At 40.4% G+C, this 14,965-nt stretch overlaps 1 protein-coding gene across 7 annotated transcripts in view; it reads left to right on the top strand.

Moving 5' to 3' along the window:
* PPFIA2 (PPFI scaffold protein A2) overlaps positions 1–14,965 on the top strand; it is a 452,695-nt gene that overhangs the window by 217,094 nt on the left and 220,636 nt on the right. The window lies entirely within an intron of this gene.

Below are 14,965 nucleotides of genomic sequence, written 5' to 3'. Positions count from 1 at the left end.
CCATTTTGATCGCATCCCATTGAGAGAATGGGATCTCCTCATGTAGATTGATATGGTGCAGTGAGAATTGTCATGGTTACATGCGTGTATGTTACCCATGTGACTCATGACCATTTTTTCACATGCATATCTGCATTAGCTGTCACCATCCAGTCACAATATTATAATCACTATTTCTATAGCAATATACTCGTATCATCTTAAGGGGTCCCATTTAAATATTGGTTTGTTATCACAAATACATATTTGTACATAATGTATAAACAATTCCATTACTTTTGGACTTCATGGACAACACTGATTAAATTTTATTATACCAAACCTCAAACTAATATTAAAGGAGATCTTCTGCCAAATCTAAAATATATTGTAAATTGATCAATATATGTTAAAGTAGACGCGTCATTGTCTATTCCAGAGGTTCCCAAACGCGGTCCTCAAAGCACCCCAACAGTTCAGCATTTAGTGATATCATTGTTGAGCACATGTGCTTAAATCAAGTTGTCTGAGGTACTAATTAAGTCACTTGTGCTCAACCATGGATATCTCTAAAGCTGTATACACACACAACGATTGAGTTAATGAACGATTTTAGTAAACGATTTTCTACCTTGAAAAAGTGAGCTAAAATCGTTTACTAAAGTTGTTCATTTACTATGTTCATTTAAATGTAATGAACGATTTTTATGAACTACAAACGATTTTTGCATATTAACTTAATGAAAATCGTTGAGTTGACAAGCCTGACTAAACTACAAACGTGAACGCGCATGAACAATAATCGTTCATCATTTGACTCAGAAAGTGAACGACTTTTACAAACGATTATCGTTAAACGATATCGTTTAACAATAATCGTTCAAAAAAATCGTTGTGTGTGTAGTCACCTTAATACATGAACTGTTAGGAAGCCTTGAGGACCGCGTTTGGAAACCTCTGGTCTACTCTATATACTTTGCGTTTGATTTTGATCAGGTTACTAATGGTGCTTTACGTTTAGGCAGACCACATATACTTTGGCCCGATTATTGCAGTATGTACCTAGCTAATCAGCCGATTTACAGCTGTTCTTTCTGATTATCTCAAAGGGTGTACTCAGCATCATGGCCGATTAATATTCCAAAACCAGTCAGATTGATGCTTGGCTCTGACCTGCTGCATAACATTTTATTATGACATAATCGTTCAGATTAAAACAATAAATCACTAGTGTGTACACTCAAAATTGGATATTCTCAAGATCGTTTGATCACTCTGAAAAGTTGGTCAGATCGTGATCAAAATCAAGTCTGTGCCCAGCAGCGTAGATGGGCTCTGGAGGGAGTGTCCTGTGCCAGCACGCCCCCTCAGCGAATAACATTATGATGTTGTGCAGAGTGGGAGTGACCGCTGGCAATGGGAAGTGCAGCACTGTCCTAAGGATGCTCCGATCCTCTGCACAGACTGCAGGTTGCCTACCTGGGGCGTATACAGGACATTCCGGACTGCACTGCAGCAGCGAAACTGGCTGCATGGTGCTGTTCAAGCAAGAAACAATGGCTGTGGGGCAGTGACTGTGCCACCCACAGAGCCCCTGCGCCCCTAGTTATGGCTCTGTACCTATCATTAGATGGTCTGGTAAATTGCCATATTTATAGTCCTGCAGCATTGAAGGCCTGAATTATCATTTTATACCTTTATATGTTCGTAGCAGTTTTCTGTGCTTGTCATTAGTACCGTTACATACACGGATGAACACTGTGATATAAGTCTGCGTATTTTTGCAGTCTATTTAATGGCGCAAAACACAATTTTTTTTGTAATTGTCATTAGGTCAACAAATATAAATATACATTATAATATTAAAAGCTGTATTTGTATAAAAGGGGATGCAGTGAATATGCTGGCGGACAGGATGCCAACCATTGATATACCGATGCCGGAATCCCGCCGCCCGGCAATATGCAGACGCCGATATCACGAAAAAAGGATCCGGGTTAAGTATGCACATTAACCCGAGCAAGAGGGGTTTAGGTTTAGGGAGCCCCAGGGGGAAATGAGAGTTAGGCACCCACTGGGAGGGTTAGGCTGTGGGGAAGGGGGGTTAGGGTTAGGCACCATTGGGGGGAGGTTTGGGTTAGGCATCCCCCCTGGAAGAGTTAGGTTTATGGTGCGGGAAGGGGGGGTTAGGCACCACCGGGGGGAGGGGGAGGTTAGGGTTAGGCACCACTAAGGGAGGGTTGGAGTTAGAAGAGGGAGAGGGTTAGGTTACTTACCGCCGCTGCCGGGATTCTGCACCTTCGGGCTTCCAGCATTGTGCTTTAAACCATTGTGCTTTAAACCGGGTATTTCATACCCAACCCGTATAAAAGTTCTGACTGGCAATAAACACAGCTGCTACCATTTCTAAAACAATCGCTTACATATTAAACTGCATGTGTGCTTGCAGCAATCAGGCTACTGATGATGTTAGTGCTGGTCAGATTCTGTAGGTATTAATGATGAGAGAACTATAACTGATGAGAAAAGATGGTGATGTATTAGCAGTCATGGTACACAGTATATTGGTATTTAATCACATTTCAGCTTTATCCATCCTACAAGTGTACGAGATGTAGTTAGCTTGTCGACAGTGAGTGTTGATAAGAGCACAATATGGACAGTCGTATGTCAAACCCTGGGAAAGGGTAGTGGAGCGCTGACTTTGACTGACCAAATATATGTTTTAAGAAGCTTAGTTTATATTTAAAACATGTTTAATTCATATGAAAATATTAAAAGAGGTGTAGTTTGGTTGTGAATTCATACACACAATAACAATTCATAATAAATAAAAACCTACAACATTCACAACATGTAATGCAGATCACTGTAATTCTGAAAAAAATGCAGTAATGAAATTCTGTCAACCAGGATTAGTAGTGAAAAAGTCTGCTTAATACTGTCCAGCTTGATTAGCAGTCAAAAGCAAGCAAGTTCAACAGCCAATTGGTTAGTATGCCTTTAGTTAGTAGCAGAAAGTAATAGGCAGTGTCAATGTAATATCTTAATATGTTAGATCAGGGGTTCCCAACCACGGTCCTCAAGGCACACTAACAGTCCAGCTTTTAGGGATAGCCATACTTGAGCACAAGTGACTTAGGGCCTGATTCAGACCCACTCGCAAGTGGCTGTCCGCTCGCAAGTGGGTCGATGTTGTGCTCTGCGCTTGCGCACGACGGCGGGAGCTCCGTCGTGCGCATGCGCCAGACGCGACGAGCGAAGGACTTTCCTTCGCTCGTTGTGTCTGATCAAAGGGGGCGTGCTGTTGATGTTTATTGACAGCACGCCCCCTTTGGTGGGCGTGCCGGGGGCGTGCCTCCCTGACGGGGGCGTTCCCACGGGAACGCCTCCCGTCAGAAGCCGGCCCACTGACATCACTAGTGATGTCAGTGGGAGTGATTTTGGCTCTGATGGAGCCAAAATCACTCCGAGGCTTGCGGTTGAAAACCTCAACCGCAGGCTCCGGCTCGCAGTTTCGATGGTCACGACCATCGCGGCCATCAAACTGCACGCTCGTATAGGCTGTGGGTGGTGACCCACAGCTATACGAGCGTCCAGGAGGACGCTCCATTTTTATGGAGGGCGGCCCTCATTCAGAGCGTGCGCTCTGCTCAGAGCGTACGGCTCTGAATGAGGGCCTTAATTAGTACCTCAGTTACTTTGATTTAACCATCTGTGCACAATCATGGATATCACTAAAACCAGGACTGTTAAGTGTGCCTTGAGGACCGAGGTTGGGAATCACTGAATTAGATAGAACCTCCTAGTGTTGATCAGACACTGGGGAATTACTTTGGATATGTCATTGTTCACATTTGCACCCAGACGTTTTTTAGGCTGTAGGTTCAACTCCTGCCAAATAGGAGATCGTGTATCCCCATTCACATGCACCTCCGGTATTAAACTGTGTTAACTCCGCTTGTGGGAGGGAATTACTCACTGTGCACAGTGTCCCGATGGGTGTAGCGCTGACAGCTGGTTTGTAGTGAGCCGCTTCTTAGTGCTGCATACTCTGATCCTGCATTCAGTGTGTTTTTTCCCCGCTTGAGACTTTGCTGCTCGTGATGTGTAGCGCTGGCAACTTCCTGGTGTGACGTCGGGGCGTGGCTTACCGCTTTTCTTGGCCAGGTGCCGTTTCGTCAGAAGCACTTAGCCCTCTTATGGAGCATACACACGGGCAGATGTGTCAGATGAACAATTGAATGATTTGAACAACTGAACCAACGATTTGAACTACAAACGATTTTTGACTGCATTAAAATGACTGAAATCGTCCACAGCTGACTGCAAACACATCAGATGTCAGATATCGTTATCTGACCATCGTTTATCGTTCAGACATGTCAGATTTTCCTTCAGATATGAACGATTGAATGATTTTTAAATCGTTATCGTTCAGGTCTGAAGAAAAATCTGACCGTGTATATGCACCATAAGGTTACCTTCTTTAATATGGCTGCCAGCCAATCGGCTGTTACAAACTATCAAGTCATGGTAAAGGTATTTAAAGGTCCATTGTAGTAAAAAAGAAGAGAGACTCTCATAAGCACCAATTGTATTCTCTAAAATGGATTTAGCTTTATATTTATTTTAATTTTAATGTAATGTATTTGACCTGGCAGCGCTATATGAGCAGAAACATAGATAAAAAACATACATGGTGTGTGTATTATATTTATGGTTAATGAAAATATAAACGGACCATACTGGACAAATAGGTAACTCTTCTCTTCTTTGCATTTCTTTGTATGTCAAACCCAACATCCTAGTAATGCAATGTTAATCATCGTAACCGTCTGGACTTTACAACTTTTAAACATAATGTCCAAACTTCATATTTGAAGTACTGAAGCAGAGACGGTTATGATACTTAACATCACATACTATTATGTCGGCATGTTGTATCCGACATACAGCTATCAACCCTTGTGCACGTCTGCATTCTGAATGACGATAAGCTATACACAGCCCAAGTGATATGTCAAACCCAACATCCTAGTAATGCAATGTTAATCATCGTAACCGTCTGGACTTTACAACTTTTAAACATAATGTCCAAACTTCATATTTGAAGTACTGAAGCAGAGACGGTTATGATACTTAACATCACATACTATTATGTCGGCATGTTGTATCCGACATACAGCTATCAACCCTTGTGCACGTCTGCATTCTGAATGACGATAAGCTATACACAGCCCAAGTGGAGAATGGACAAATTTGTTTTCTCCATTTGAACTTCTGTGCTTTCTTTTCTTCTTTTTTTTTTAAAACTACAGTGTGTGTGTGTGTGTGTGTGTGTGTGTGTGTGTGTGTGTGTGTGTGTGTGTGTGTGTGTGTGTGTGTGTGTGTGTGTGTGTGTGTGCATAGGCAAACGCAGGGGGGGTTTCCATCTGCCTGGAAACCCCCCTCCCCAGCACACACCATGACCATAATAGAAATAGTGATATAATAGAATGTTACTAGCGCTGCATGTTCTTCTCAGTATCACAAATGAAATGATTAGCACCATTTGTGGATCTTTTAAAATGTGTCAGCTAGTAATAAATATACCTGTGCACCAACTAGGAGATGTGGAAAACATGCACTGTTAGGGGTGCACTGTTATAGACCATTAATAGGGTTAATTATTAATACTGTATAATAATACACTATCCAGTACATAAGGAGACCGATATGTACATATATGTCCAGGGCAGTGCTGGGTTCTTCTGCCGCTCGCCCAGACTCCCGGACTTGCTCCAATGCTCTGGAATGGAGCCCACATCTGACATAAATACATTCTGCTCAGACAGAATGGACCTACTGCCGCATCTAATGGTTTCCTGTACTGTATGTGCTGGGATTATGCAACACAATATACTATGTATGTAACATATTAAAGCCGGATAAGTACTAATTCTGCCCTCTTCATGGACAGGACAAACTCACTTTAAATCAAGCATTTGGAAACCCCCCTCTAGAAATCCTGCGTTTGCCACTGGTGTGTGTGTATTTACATAAAATTAAAGATGTGCGCAGACCCCCATGTTTTGGTTATAAATCATGTTGTGTTTTTGTTTTGGCAAAACCATGCTAAAGTGTTTCTTTTTCGGCTTTGGATTTCTTTACAAATTGATAAAAACAGCTAAAATTACGTAACGTGGACCTGTTTTTGTTGCTATAGGATTATTAACATCAGTAACATAATAATTTCCAGTCAATTTTGACCACCTCAAAGCACCTGAAATCACGAGGGAAGAACTTAAATGTAATCCAAAATATGCAAGGTTTGGGTTATTATATCAAAGTTTTCAACTTGGCGAGAAGACCCGAGCCGTCACTTGATTCAACTCAGAGCCTCAAAGTGATCCGAGCTGGGGCTCTGTTCGACTCAGAACCCCAAAGTTCAGGTAGTGTTCATTCTAGCACCCTGAACCTGTCACAACCTGTGTAGTTCCTCTTTCCTGTCTGGGGTGTCGCTCTCTGTTAGCTTATGCAACAAACTACTGGGATACAGACCAGAGTGTGCTAGAAGCACCAGAGCAGAGAGCGACACCCAAGGTAGGAATCAGGAACTGAATGGGTTGTAGCAGGTGCAGGGTGCTAGAATGAACAATAGTTTTGTTGTGTTCGGTTTCCAGCAAACTGAAGCGCTCATCTTTACATTGCATAGGAACAGAAACTTTAGTGGAAACTCATTTCCATGTTATGATAACCTGTAAGCAACATTTGTTTTCTACATATGTTTTTAACAGAACTTTCTAGATCTATATTGACTGACCTTTCTACATATGGCAAATGTAAACTGTACACAATAGGACTGAAGCTGAACGAAGTCTGGCAGATGTTGCTCCTGAACTGTGCGCACAGAATAACATGTACACTACATATATGCCTCGCTAGTTATCAGTAACAGGGCATTCTTACACCTATCCTATCCTAGGTACAAAAGATATGCCTGAAAAAAGGCATGTCTAAGCTTACTATGAACTCTGAATAACACATGGTTCCATCTCTATAGACTGACTGTACTTTGCCTATGTGAGAATGCCCTGTTGCAGCCCGGTTATACCGCTTCCGTACTGGTATGCGCTCAGATCTGGAGCATGTGCAGTACACGCAAGATATGCACCGCAAATAGGTATATGTTCAACCCTGTATCAGCCCCAGTGTTAAAAAATAACGCCATTCTAGGTTTACACAGTGTTTTGTTTCTATGAAAATAAGTATCAGTACTCAACTACAGCTAAAAGTAACAGACCATGTAAAATAAGAGACATTTCCATACATATATTTCCTATCATTTCTGATGTCTCCTTTTGCTTGTATGCCCATATATACATCAGTTTAGGCCACCGTTGCCTGCTTTCCAGGAGCACCTGTTTGAAAGCAAAATTAATGGGAGACCTTCTGGCAATTCTCCTGGAGACCACTTACTGTATCTTCCACTATGGACAGCAGAGATCTCTTACCATCCACAATGGGGGCACGAGCATGTAGGAAATCAACAAGTCATCTCACCTCTTCCTTTCCTGCCTTGCCTCCACATCTCCTGGCAGCACGGTTGAAAAAGTAGGCAAGTTTGCTTTACTCATCAAAGTAATAGTCTCCTCCAAAGATGTGGCTGTGAAGTTGCACAGGTTAGTAGGATGAGCACAAACTGCATCAAGAAATCCCAAATAGCAGGGTCTCCAGGCACAACATTCCCATCTTGAGCTGCAGATGCCCTTGCTGTCACTGAGGAAAGACACTCCTCTCAGTTGGAGTGGTTGCCTATAATGTATTCAATGTAACTTTTTTAAAAAAATGTTTGCGCATTTTGCTCCTGATCCAGAGCATCTAAGCTGTAGTATGCCAAGTATGTTGGCCTCACGTTGTCTTGGGTGAATGATTATGTACCATAAATGTCATGTTCCACAATGGCATTGCCAATCAGGATGGCAGACAGAGTCCTCTAATCTGGACTTATTCAAATTGGACCAGTTGGGAGATATGGTCTAAGCACCATCTCATGAGATACTTTCTCAGTTGACCTTGGACCACTGCAATCCCCGTTATGTTATGTTTTCTGTTTACAACATCCTTTTTGCATTCTTTTCAATATTATTATTACAAGAAAATAGGAATAGATGGAGGAGTAAGGGGAGGGTAAATGCATGCAGTTAATTTTAAAAATATAAACATTTCCAGGGACAAACTTCTGGTCACTGGGACGGGACTGCCCTTGGAAATTAGAGACGGGTGAAAACTATGGTAGATGTTAATTTTTCTTATACTCTTTTGTTTACACTAAATCCAATGACTACTTTCTATAGGTATTTTTTAACTTAACTGTGAGTGGTGGTAACTGGCTTTAAATTAAAGTTGTGTTTCCATAGAATTGTTTTTGAAGCATGCTTTCATCACAAAAGCTGACTTTAATTAGATTGACATTACAGGACTGTTGTCCAATGTAAAATGAGGGAGATAGTTGTGTTTTCCAAAGTAAAATTATATTGTTTATGTTCCTTTTATATGCAGGGATACTTGGATAACTTGATTATATATACAGCTGTTATTTAAAATAAATTTGTGTATGTGTGTGTCTCGGCATGTGTTCTGCAAATGAGATGTCAGACAATTGTAACCCTTAATTAGCACATTGTATATTGTTATGTACACACTTACCATTACATTTTAACATTTAGAAAATGAATAAATCTTGTAGTACAGAGCAATTTTAGAAACAAATGATAAAACTGTCAGTTTTACTTGTGAAAATAAAGAAAATCTTGTGTTCAGTATGTCCTGAGAATAAACTGAGGTGGGTTTATGATCAGTGGCGTCACTGTGAGGTGCGGGGGGTGCAGGCTGCACTGGGTGTCACCCTTGGGACTAGCCTATTATAACACTTTTTGGGTGGTCACTTGCTAACATCAGTATGAATAAAGTTTTTAAAGAAATACCCACATACAGTAATTAGTCCTTGTCAGAAGAGTTTGTAAGTTGAGAAAATACTATTTGCTTATACCTGTTGACATGGCAAATAAACCCTACCCAGACTAGACAAAAAAAAAAAATTTTTTTAATTGAAATTACAAAAATGTGCATTTTTCTTCTAATTACCATCAATAATTACTATGTGGTTCTTGCTTTGGCATCGATCCACCTTTGGAAAACACCAGAAAGCCAGGTTCTACACACACAGGATTCCATGATAAAATGTGCGATTGAAATTTCAAATTCATTTTTTTTTTTATTTGCAATACCAGGAATGAAATGCTTACAATAACAGGGGTGGCCCAGAAAGAAAGTTTTGAGAATTTATCGCATGAAATAAAGAGACTACTGAGCTTACACCACTGTGGGTAAAATATCGACTCTATATCCTGCCCCATACATGGAAACCTTACCATTTCCTTTAATACAGGGTCTTATTGCCTGGTGTACTAAGGATCCTGGGATGATCATATGAAGGAGGGGAGTTTCCTCTTTCAAATGAGGGTTTGTTCTCTGATTTCTTAAGCTGCGTATCCACTTTGCGATTAAACAGAGCGATTGACCGATAACGACATCATTATCGTTCAATCGCTTGTTAATCACCCACAAATCGGGCATTTTAATGTCGTTTTTGACATCTATCATCGCCCAAACATGCTGGTCAACCTGACGACGTCAGGTTGACCATGTTCGGGGATGATTGATGTGCCTACACTGAATGACTGAACGTTCATTGTAGGCTCATCACAGACTGTGAAACTACTGCATGATTACAATGTCGTAATCGTGCTCTCGTTTCACAGTCGCCTAGTGGATGTACTGCATTAGGTTTGGTGGATATGGACATTACAACACCCAAGCCCCATCCTTGGGCTACTTAATGTTTCTGTAGTGTAGGGTTTTATTGGTTGGTCATCACATGTGATCTTCATACAATAGCCACATAATGTTAAAGAGGGGACTCTTTAGAAAAGTGGGGTTCCCTCTTTCAAATGATGTGATCCCTTAACATTTATTGTCTGGTAATCGCTTGTGATCACCATACAATATTACCCTGTGTTGCAGAAAAGTATGTTTTTTCATAGGTCGCAATGTACTGTCCCCATCTATCTCCCTGATACTGGCCTGTACACACGTGGGAAACACTTAACTGAAAGAGGGGAGGCTGTCTATGTGCCCCCTACACATGAGGCAAGAAACTAAAGCCTCTAATCTCCCTTCATCTTTTATCAAATAAAAATTGGGCTCCCCAGTTAATGCAGTACATCTTATTGTTGGAAAAATGCTATGCATTGTTGGGCTACTATATTATTCCTACACATTGTCATTGTTTAAATCGGTATGGAGAACATATACAAGAATAAAAATGCATTATCATTTTCAAGTGCAGATTTTGTTATGAAAACCCCCACGTAGAATCCTGTTTTTTTGTTAATTTGGAAAGGTTGATTAATGCCAATTCAAAAACTGCAAAGAATTAAAACTGCAAAAAAAAAAAAATAGCTTTAGTTCGTTTTAATGAAATTTGAATTAACAGAAAAAAACACTTTCTCCATTTTGCTAAAATTTTATTTGATGCAAAAGTACTACGGGTATTTTCTGATAAGGCAATGTTTTTGGAATTGATACAAAATATATTATGTGTGGGTACTTCATAAAACAATAGTGATATCGATGTTGGAATGTGACATGGGCAAATGTCAAAATGTCCTCAGCACAGGAGTAAACCTTTAGCAGCGAATGGGTTAATGACCCCTGTCAAGCCCACATCACATTAATAGCTGCTACATTGAACACTGATAACACACATTGCAATATCAGCCCTTATCAATGCCACAAGAATGTACAACAAAGACAAAAAATAAAGAAAATGGAGCCACATTGGCAACAATGTTACCATATTTTAATGTTTGCGCAAGTGGCAATGTGAAACAGAGTAAAACGAAGAAAAAGATCAGCTACTTGCTTGTTAACTATAGAGATGTCACTAAAAGTTGTTTTAAAACTTTGCATCTGATTGCCTGGTTCAAGTTATTTAGTGAATAGCAGCATGGAGATTTTGGTACCAGTTGTACTAAATCTACCTGAACTATGTTTGCGTAGATTTAGACAATGTATATTGGGTGAGGTGTATGGGTGCTGAACACTGGATCATTGGTCACAATTCTCAAACATCTGGAAACCCTACAATACATTAATAGCCCCCAAATTGTATTACATTATTACCCCCACCACATTGTAATAGAAGCCACTACCAGCCCAACATTACTACCTCACGCCCACCACACCACAGAAGTTGAACGCTGCGGGAGGCAGACTTCTGCACTGTATCTGCAACTGGGAAGCTGTCACCTGTCCCATGTATGCTGAGGGGAGTGAGTGGGAGGGGTAGAGTAGAAACAGTAGGGGTAAGTGAGGGAATGAACACATGGGAAAAGGGAAGGAGCATGAGAGATGGAAAAATAAGAAACTGAAGGAGAGGATGGGAAAGAAGAAGTAGTGATGGTAGAGAGGAAAGGTGGGTAGAGAATGGTTGAGCCAGTCAGACCATTAAAGAGATTGGATGGACCAGCCAACTGCCCTGACTGGCTGTGCACCCAGCTTGTTAGCATAGGCATCTAAGATACAGTATGTATTTTATTCATATCAGGCTAATTACTTTTAGTTTTCATGATTTAAGATCTTTACAACCGATTGATTATGTTCAAAGGACTGCTATATTTCCTCTGTCTATAAAAGCCATCTCACAGTTTAAGGCTAAGCGTAACAATTAATTAAAAGCCAGAATGATCAGCATTCAAATGTGTCAGCAAACTAGAGTAGCATTTATAAAACACAATCAATGCTGAACTTAATTATTTATTTGAACAGTTTGATTTTGAGTAATCCCTTCACCAGCTTCCCAGCTGAATAACTTGTGTACAGACTTTAAGAGTGCAGTTATGCTTGTCTAATGTCATTAACTATGCAAAGGGATTTTACCTCAGGCTTGTAGGCTATGACCAAACATACAAAATTACTGTTACAAACAATGATTGTGGATGACAGAATTCCCCTGGTTCATGTACATCTGGAAGGCAAATGTAAGAGCACAGGCCATTAACATCCCGTACCATTGTATAACACAGTACTGCAAAAAATTACGGTTAAATACTTTTACATAATTTAAAAGGAAATGCAATCCTACCCTTACATCTGACAGCAGGACCAACATACGTAACTGATATTTCTATTTATTATCTTGTATCCACATTGTAGTTATACTATAGAGTGCTCTTGGAAGATATGGCATTAGTTTGTCCTCCACCCATAGACATTTTTTTGATAATATATAGTAATGTGTTGTAAATTTTGTGATCATTTGTTACAATATTTGTGTGTAAGGACATATTCTACACCATTGTTTTTTGTATTCTTTTTTTTTTAATGTAGGTTAAGAAGAACATTCTTCAATAGGCTTACTGGAAAAGTCATACATTTATTTTATAGACCTATTAAAACTATGACTAATGTCGGCCATACGCAGAGAGATCAAACTCGCCGTCAAGCAAACAGACCCATTACCTGACATTGCATACACTGTCATATAATTGGTCTCTCTGTCTAATCTGAGCACCAATTATCACATCTGTCGGACATGTTAAAAGATTTTTTATTTATGTCTGGCTATCCGATTATTGGTGATTGATTGCGGCCATACACTGTACAATTATCTGCCTGATCAGCCAATAATTAGCTGATCGGGCCAATAATTGCACAGTGTATGCAGGGGCAAACGCAGGTTTTCTATAGAGGAGTTTCCTAATGTGCGATTTTAGAGTGAGTGTGGCCAGTCCATGTCGAGGGAATAATTATTACTTTACAAGCTATGCGGCAGTATCCAGTTAGCAGCACTAATGTAGCACTGCTAATGGATCGTTGCAGGGCTATCCAATTAGCCCTGAAGTGCCGGCACTTATCCACGAAAACATAGGTACATGAGAAATGCCGAAAACACACAGGTCCGTGAGCTTATAATGGATCCTATTTGTTTTCGAGAGAAATATCCTATTATTTAGTTAAAATGATAGGTTAAGGGGAAAAAAACAGGGATGATCGCCGAAAAATCCCAGTTTTTGGCCAATCGCGGCAGAGTCTGCCTCATACAAAGTGTAGTGTGTGTAATATATCAGAGCTATACATGGGCATAGATCACAGAAAGCCATTCGATTTGGCAGTAGGAACAGCCTGTGTGAGCTGAATGTTTCTTTTTTTCTGACTGTGGGCACCATTCCACAATATAAGTACCCTACTCTGAGGAGCAATTGGAGAGTTTGGGGGAGTTACAGAAGAGCCTAGCACTGATCCTGGACATATATGTCCTCATTGGTCTCCTTATATACTGGATAGAATGCGTAATACAGTATTTACAATTAACATCAAAGTATAAGTGTTCAGGACAATGTAAACCATCCCATAATAAATTTACTTACATCGTATAACTAGTGGGAGTCCGAATTTAGCGTTTAGCACACATTCTCTCAGATCACGGTAAGACATCTGTCTCTTCTTGCTGGCAGCTGTTTTCAGGTGTCTCTGGTCCAGTGCACTGTCTGAGTGCTCAAATCCAGACGCAGCACAGATTTTTGGGGGAATTCAGTTAACTGTGCTAATTTACCACGCGCTAATTGATTCCCCGAGGCTATTCAATTAGTCCCGAAGGCAGGCTGCACTTGATCAGCCCATGTGTGGGCCAAGTCTGAGAGTACTGTTTGCCCGCTATACAGACTGAGTAGATATATGTATTGATACACATTGGCACTATTGTACAATGACTACATGAAATGAGGGGGAAGTTGTTAGAAAAATATTTTTAAACCAACATTTGTTTGGTTAAAACTTTTCTTCATTTCTTCAGAGGGAGGCTGTATTTATTATTGGATCTTACAGCAAGGAGAAATATGGATGCTAGTTACTCAGATTTATTATTAAATAACATGGACTCTAATTCTGTTCTCTCCTCTTTCATTATATTAACATTTACCAATATGTCAATAAAGTTTATTTGCGCCATTCCTGGAGTATGAATTTATCTATTTGCATTTTCATTTTGTGTTTATTTTGTAGTACTTTAAGACAAATATATTAACACACTTTTAGTCAATCATATCAAGCAGTTTAGCTTTTCTTTTAAGGTTGTGTTGGTCTATAGATTTGTATTATGGTTAAATGGTAATTTGTATTTTCACATCTCTGTTAAGGAAATATACTTTATAACTCTTTGTTATTAGACACTGATATAATCAAAACTTTTATACAGCTTCTATTTGCTTTTCTTTTTAACAGACTCACTGTCTTTATGCTTCCTTCCTGTCTGTCCTTTGCATATCCTGTCCTGGTGTAAATGTTCTCCAGTTTCCTAAATTTTTATTTTCTCTTTGTCACTTTTCCCTTCATTTATTTGATATTTTCTAGGAATGGTCATCGGGGGGTTAACCATCTAAGGTGCCATCTGTGCTTAACTTCAATGGCAGGAAACAGTCAATGGTTTGCACCACCTTTTCCTGGCCCGGGGCCTCCCATGCAGCAGCCCGGTAGGGTCCGTCCTCTCTTCTGTTCGACTCCTGCCAGTTGTGTTGCGCATGTGCAATGCATTTGGCAGGGCACGTGATCGGCACACGTGCAGAGGCACTGACTTCTAGGGACTGAATGAGCTGCAGCCCCTAGAAGCCGGATAGGACTCATTTGAAGCATTCTCTCTGCTAATCATGGTCCGGACTGGCAGTCCCAGGGGGCAAAAAATGTCCTGGGACTGCTTGTCTGTCCGTGATTAGTAGGGAGTGCTTCTAATAGGAAGGCACAGTCTGCCATTGCCAGGAACACTTATTGGGTGTGAGGGACTGCAGGCCCTAGGTAAAGTCCTCCACTGGTTTGCACCGATCTTAAGATCTCCCTGCTGTGGATGACTACATGAAATGAGGGGGAAGATGTTAGAAAAATATTT

The sequence above is a fragment of the Taudactylus pleione genome, unplaced genomic scaffold (assembly GCF_031769625.1).
Source record: "Taudactylus pleione unplaced genomic scaffold, aTauple2 ptg000040l, whole genome shotgun sequence".
Lineage (NCBI taxonomy): Eukaryota > Metazoa > Chordata > Amphibia > Anura > Myobatrachidae > Taudactylus > Taudactylus pleione.
This window is presented reverse-complemented; position numbering and strand designations above follow the sequence as displayed.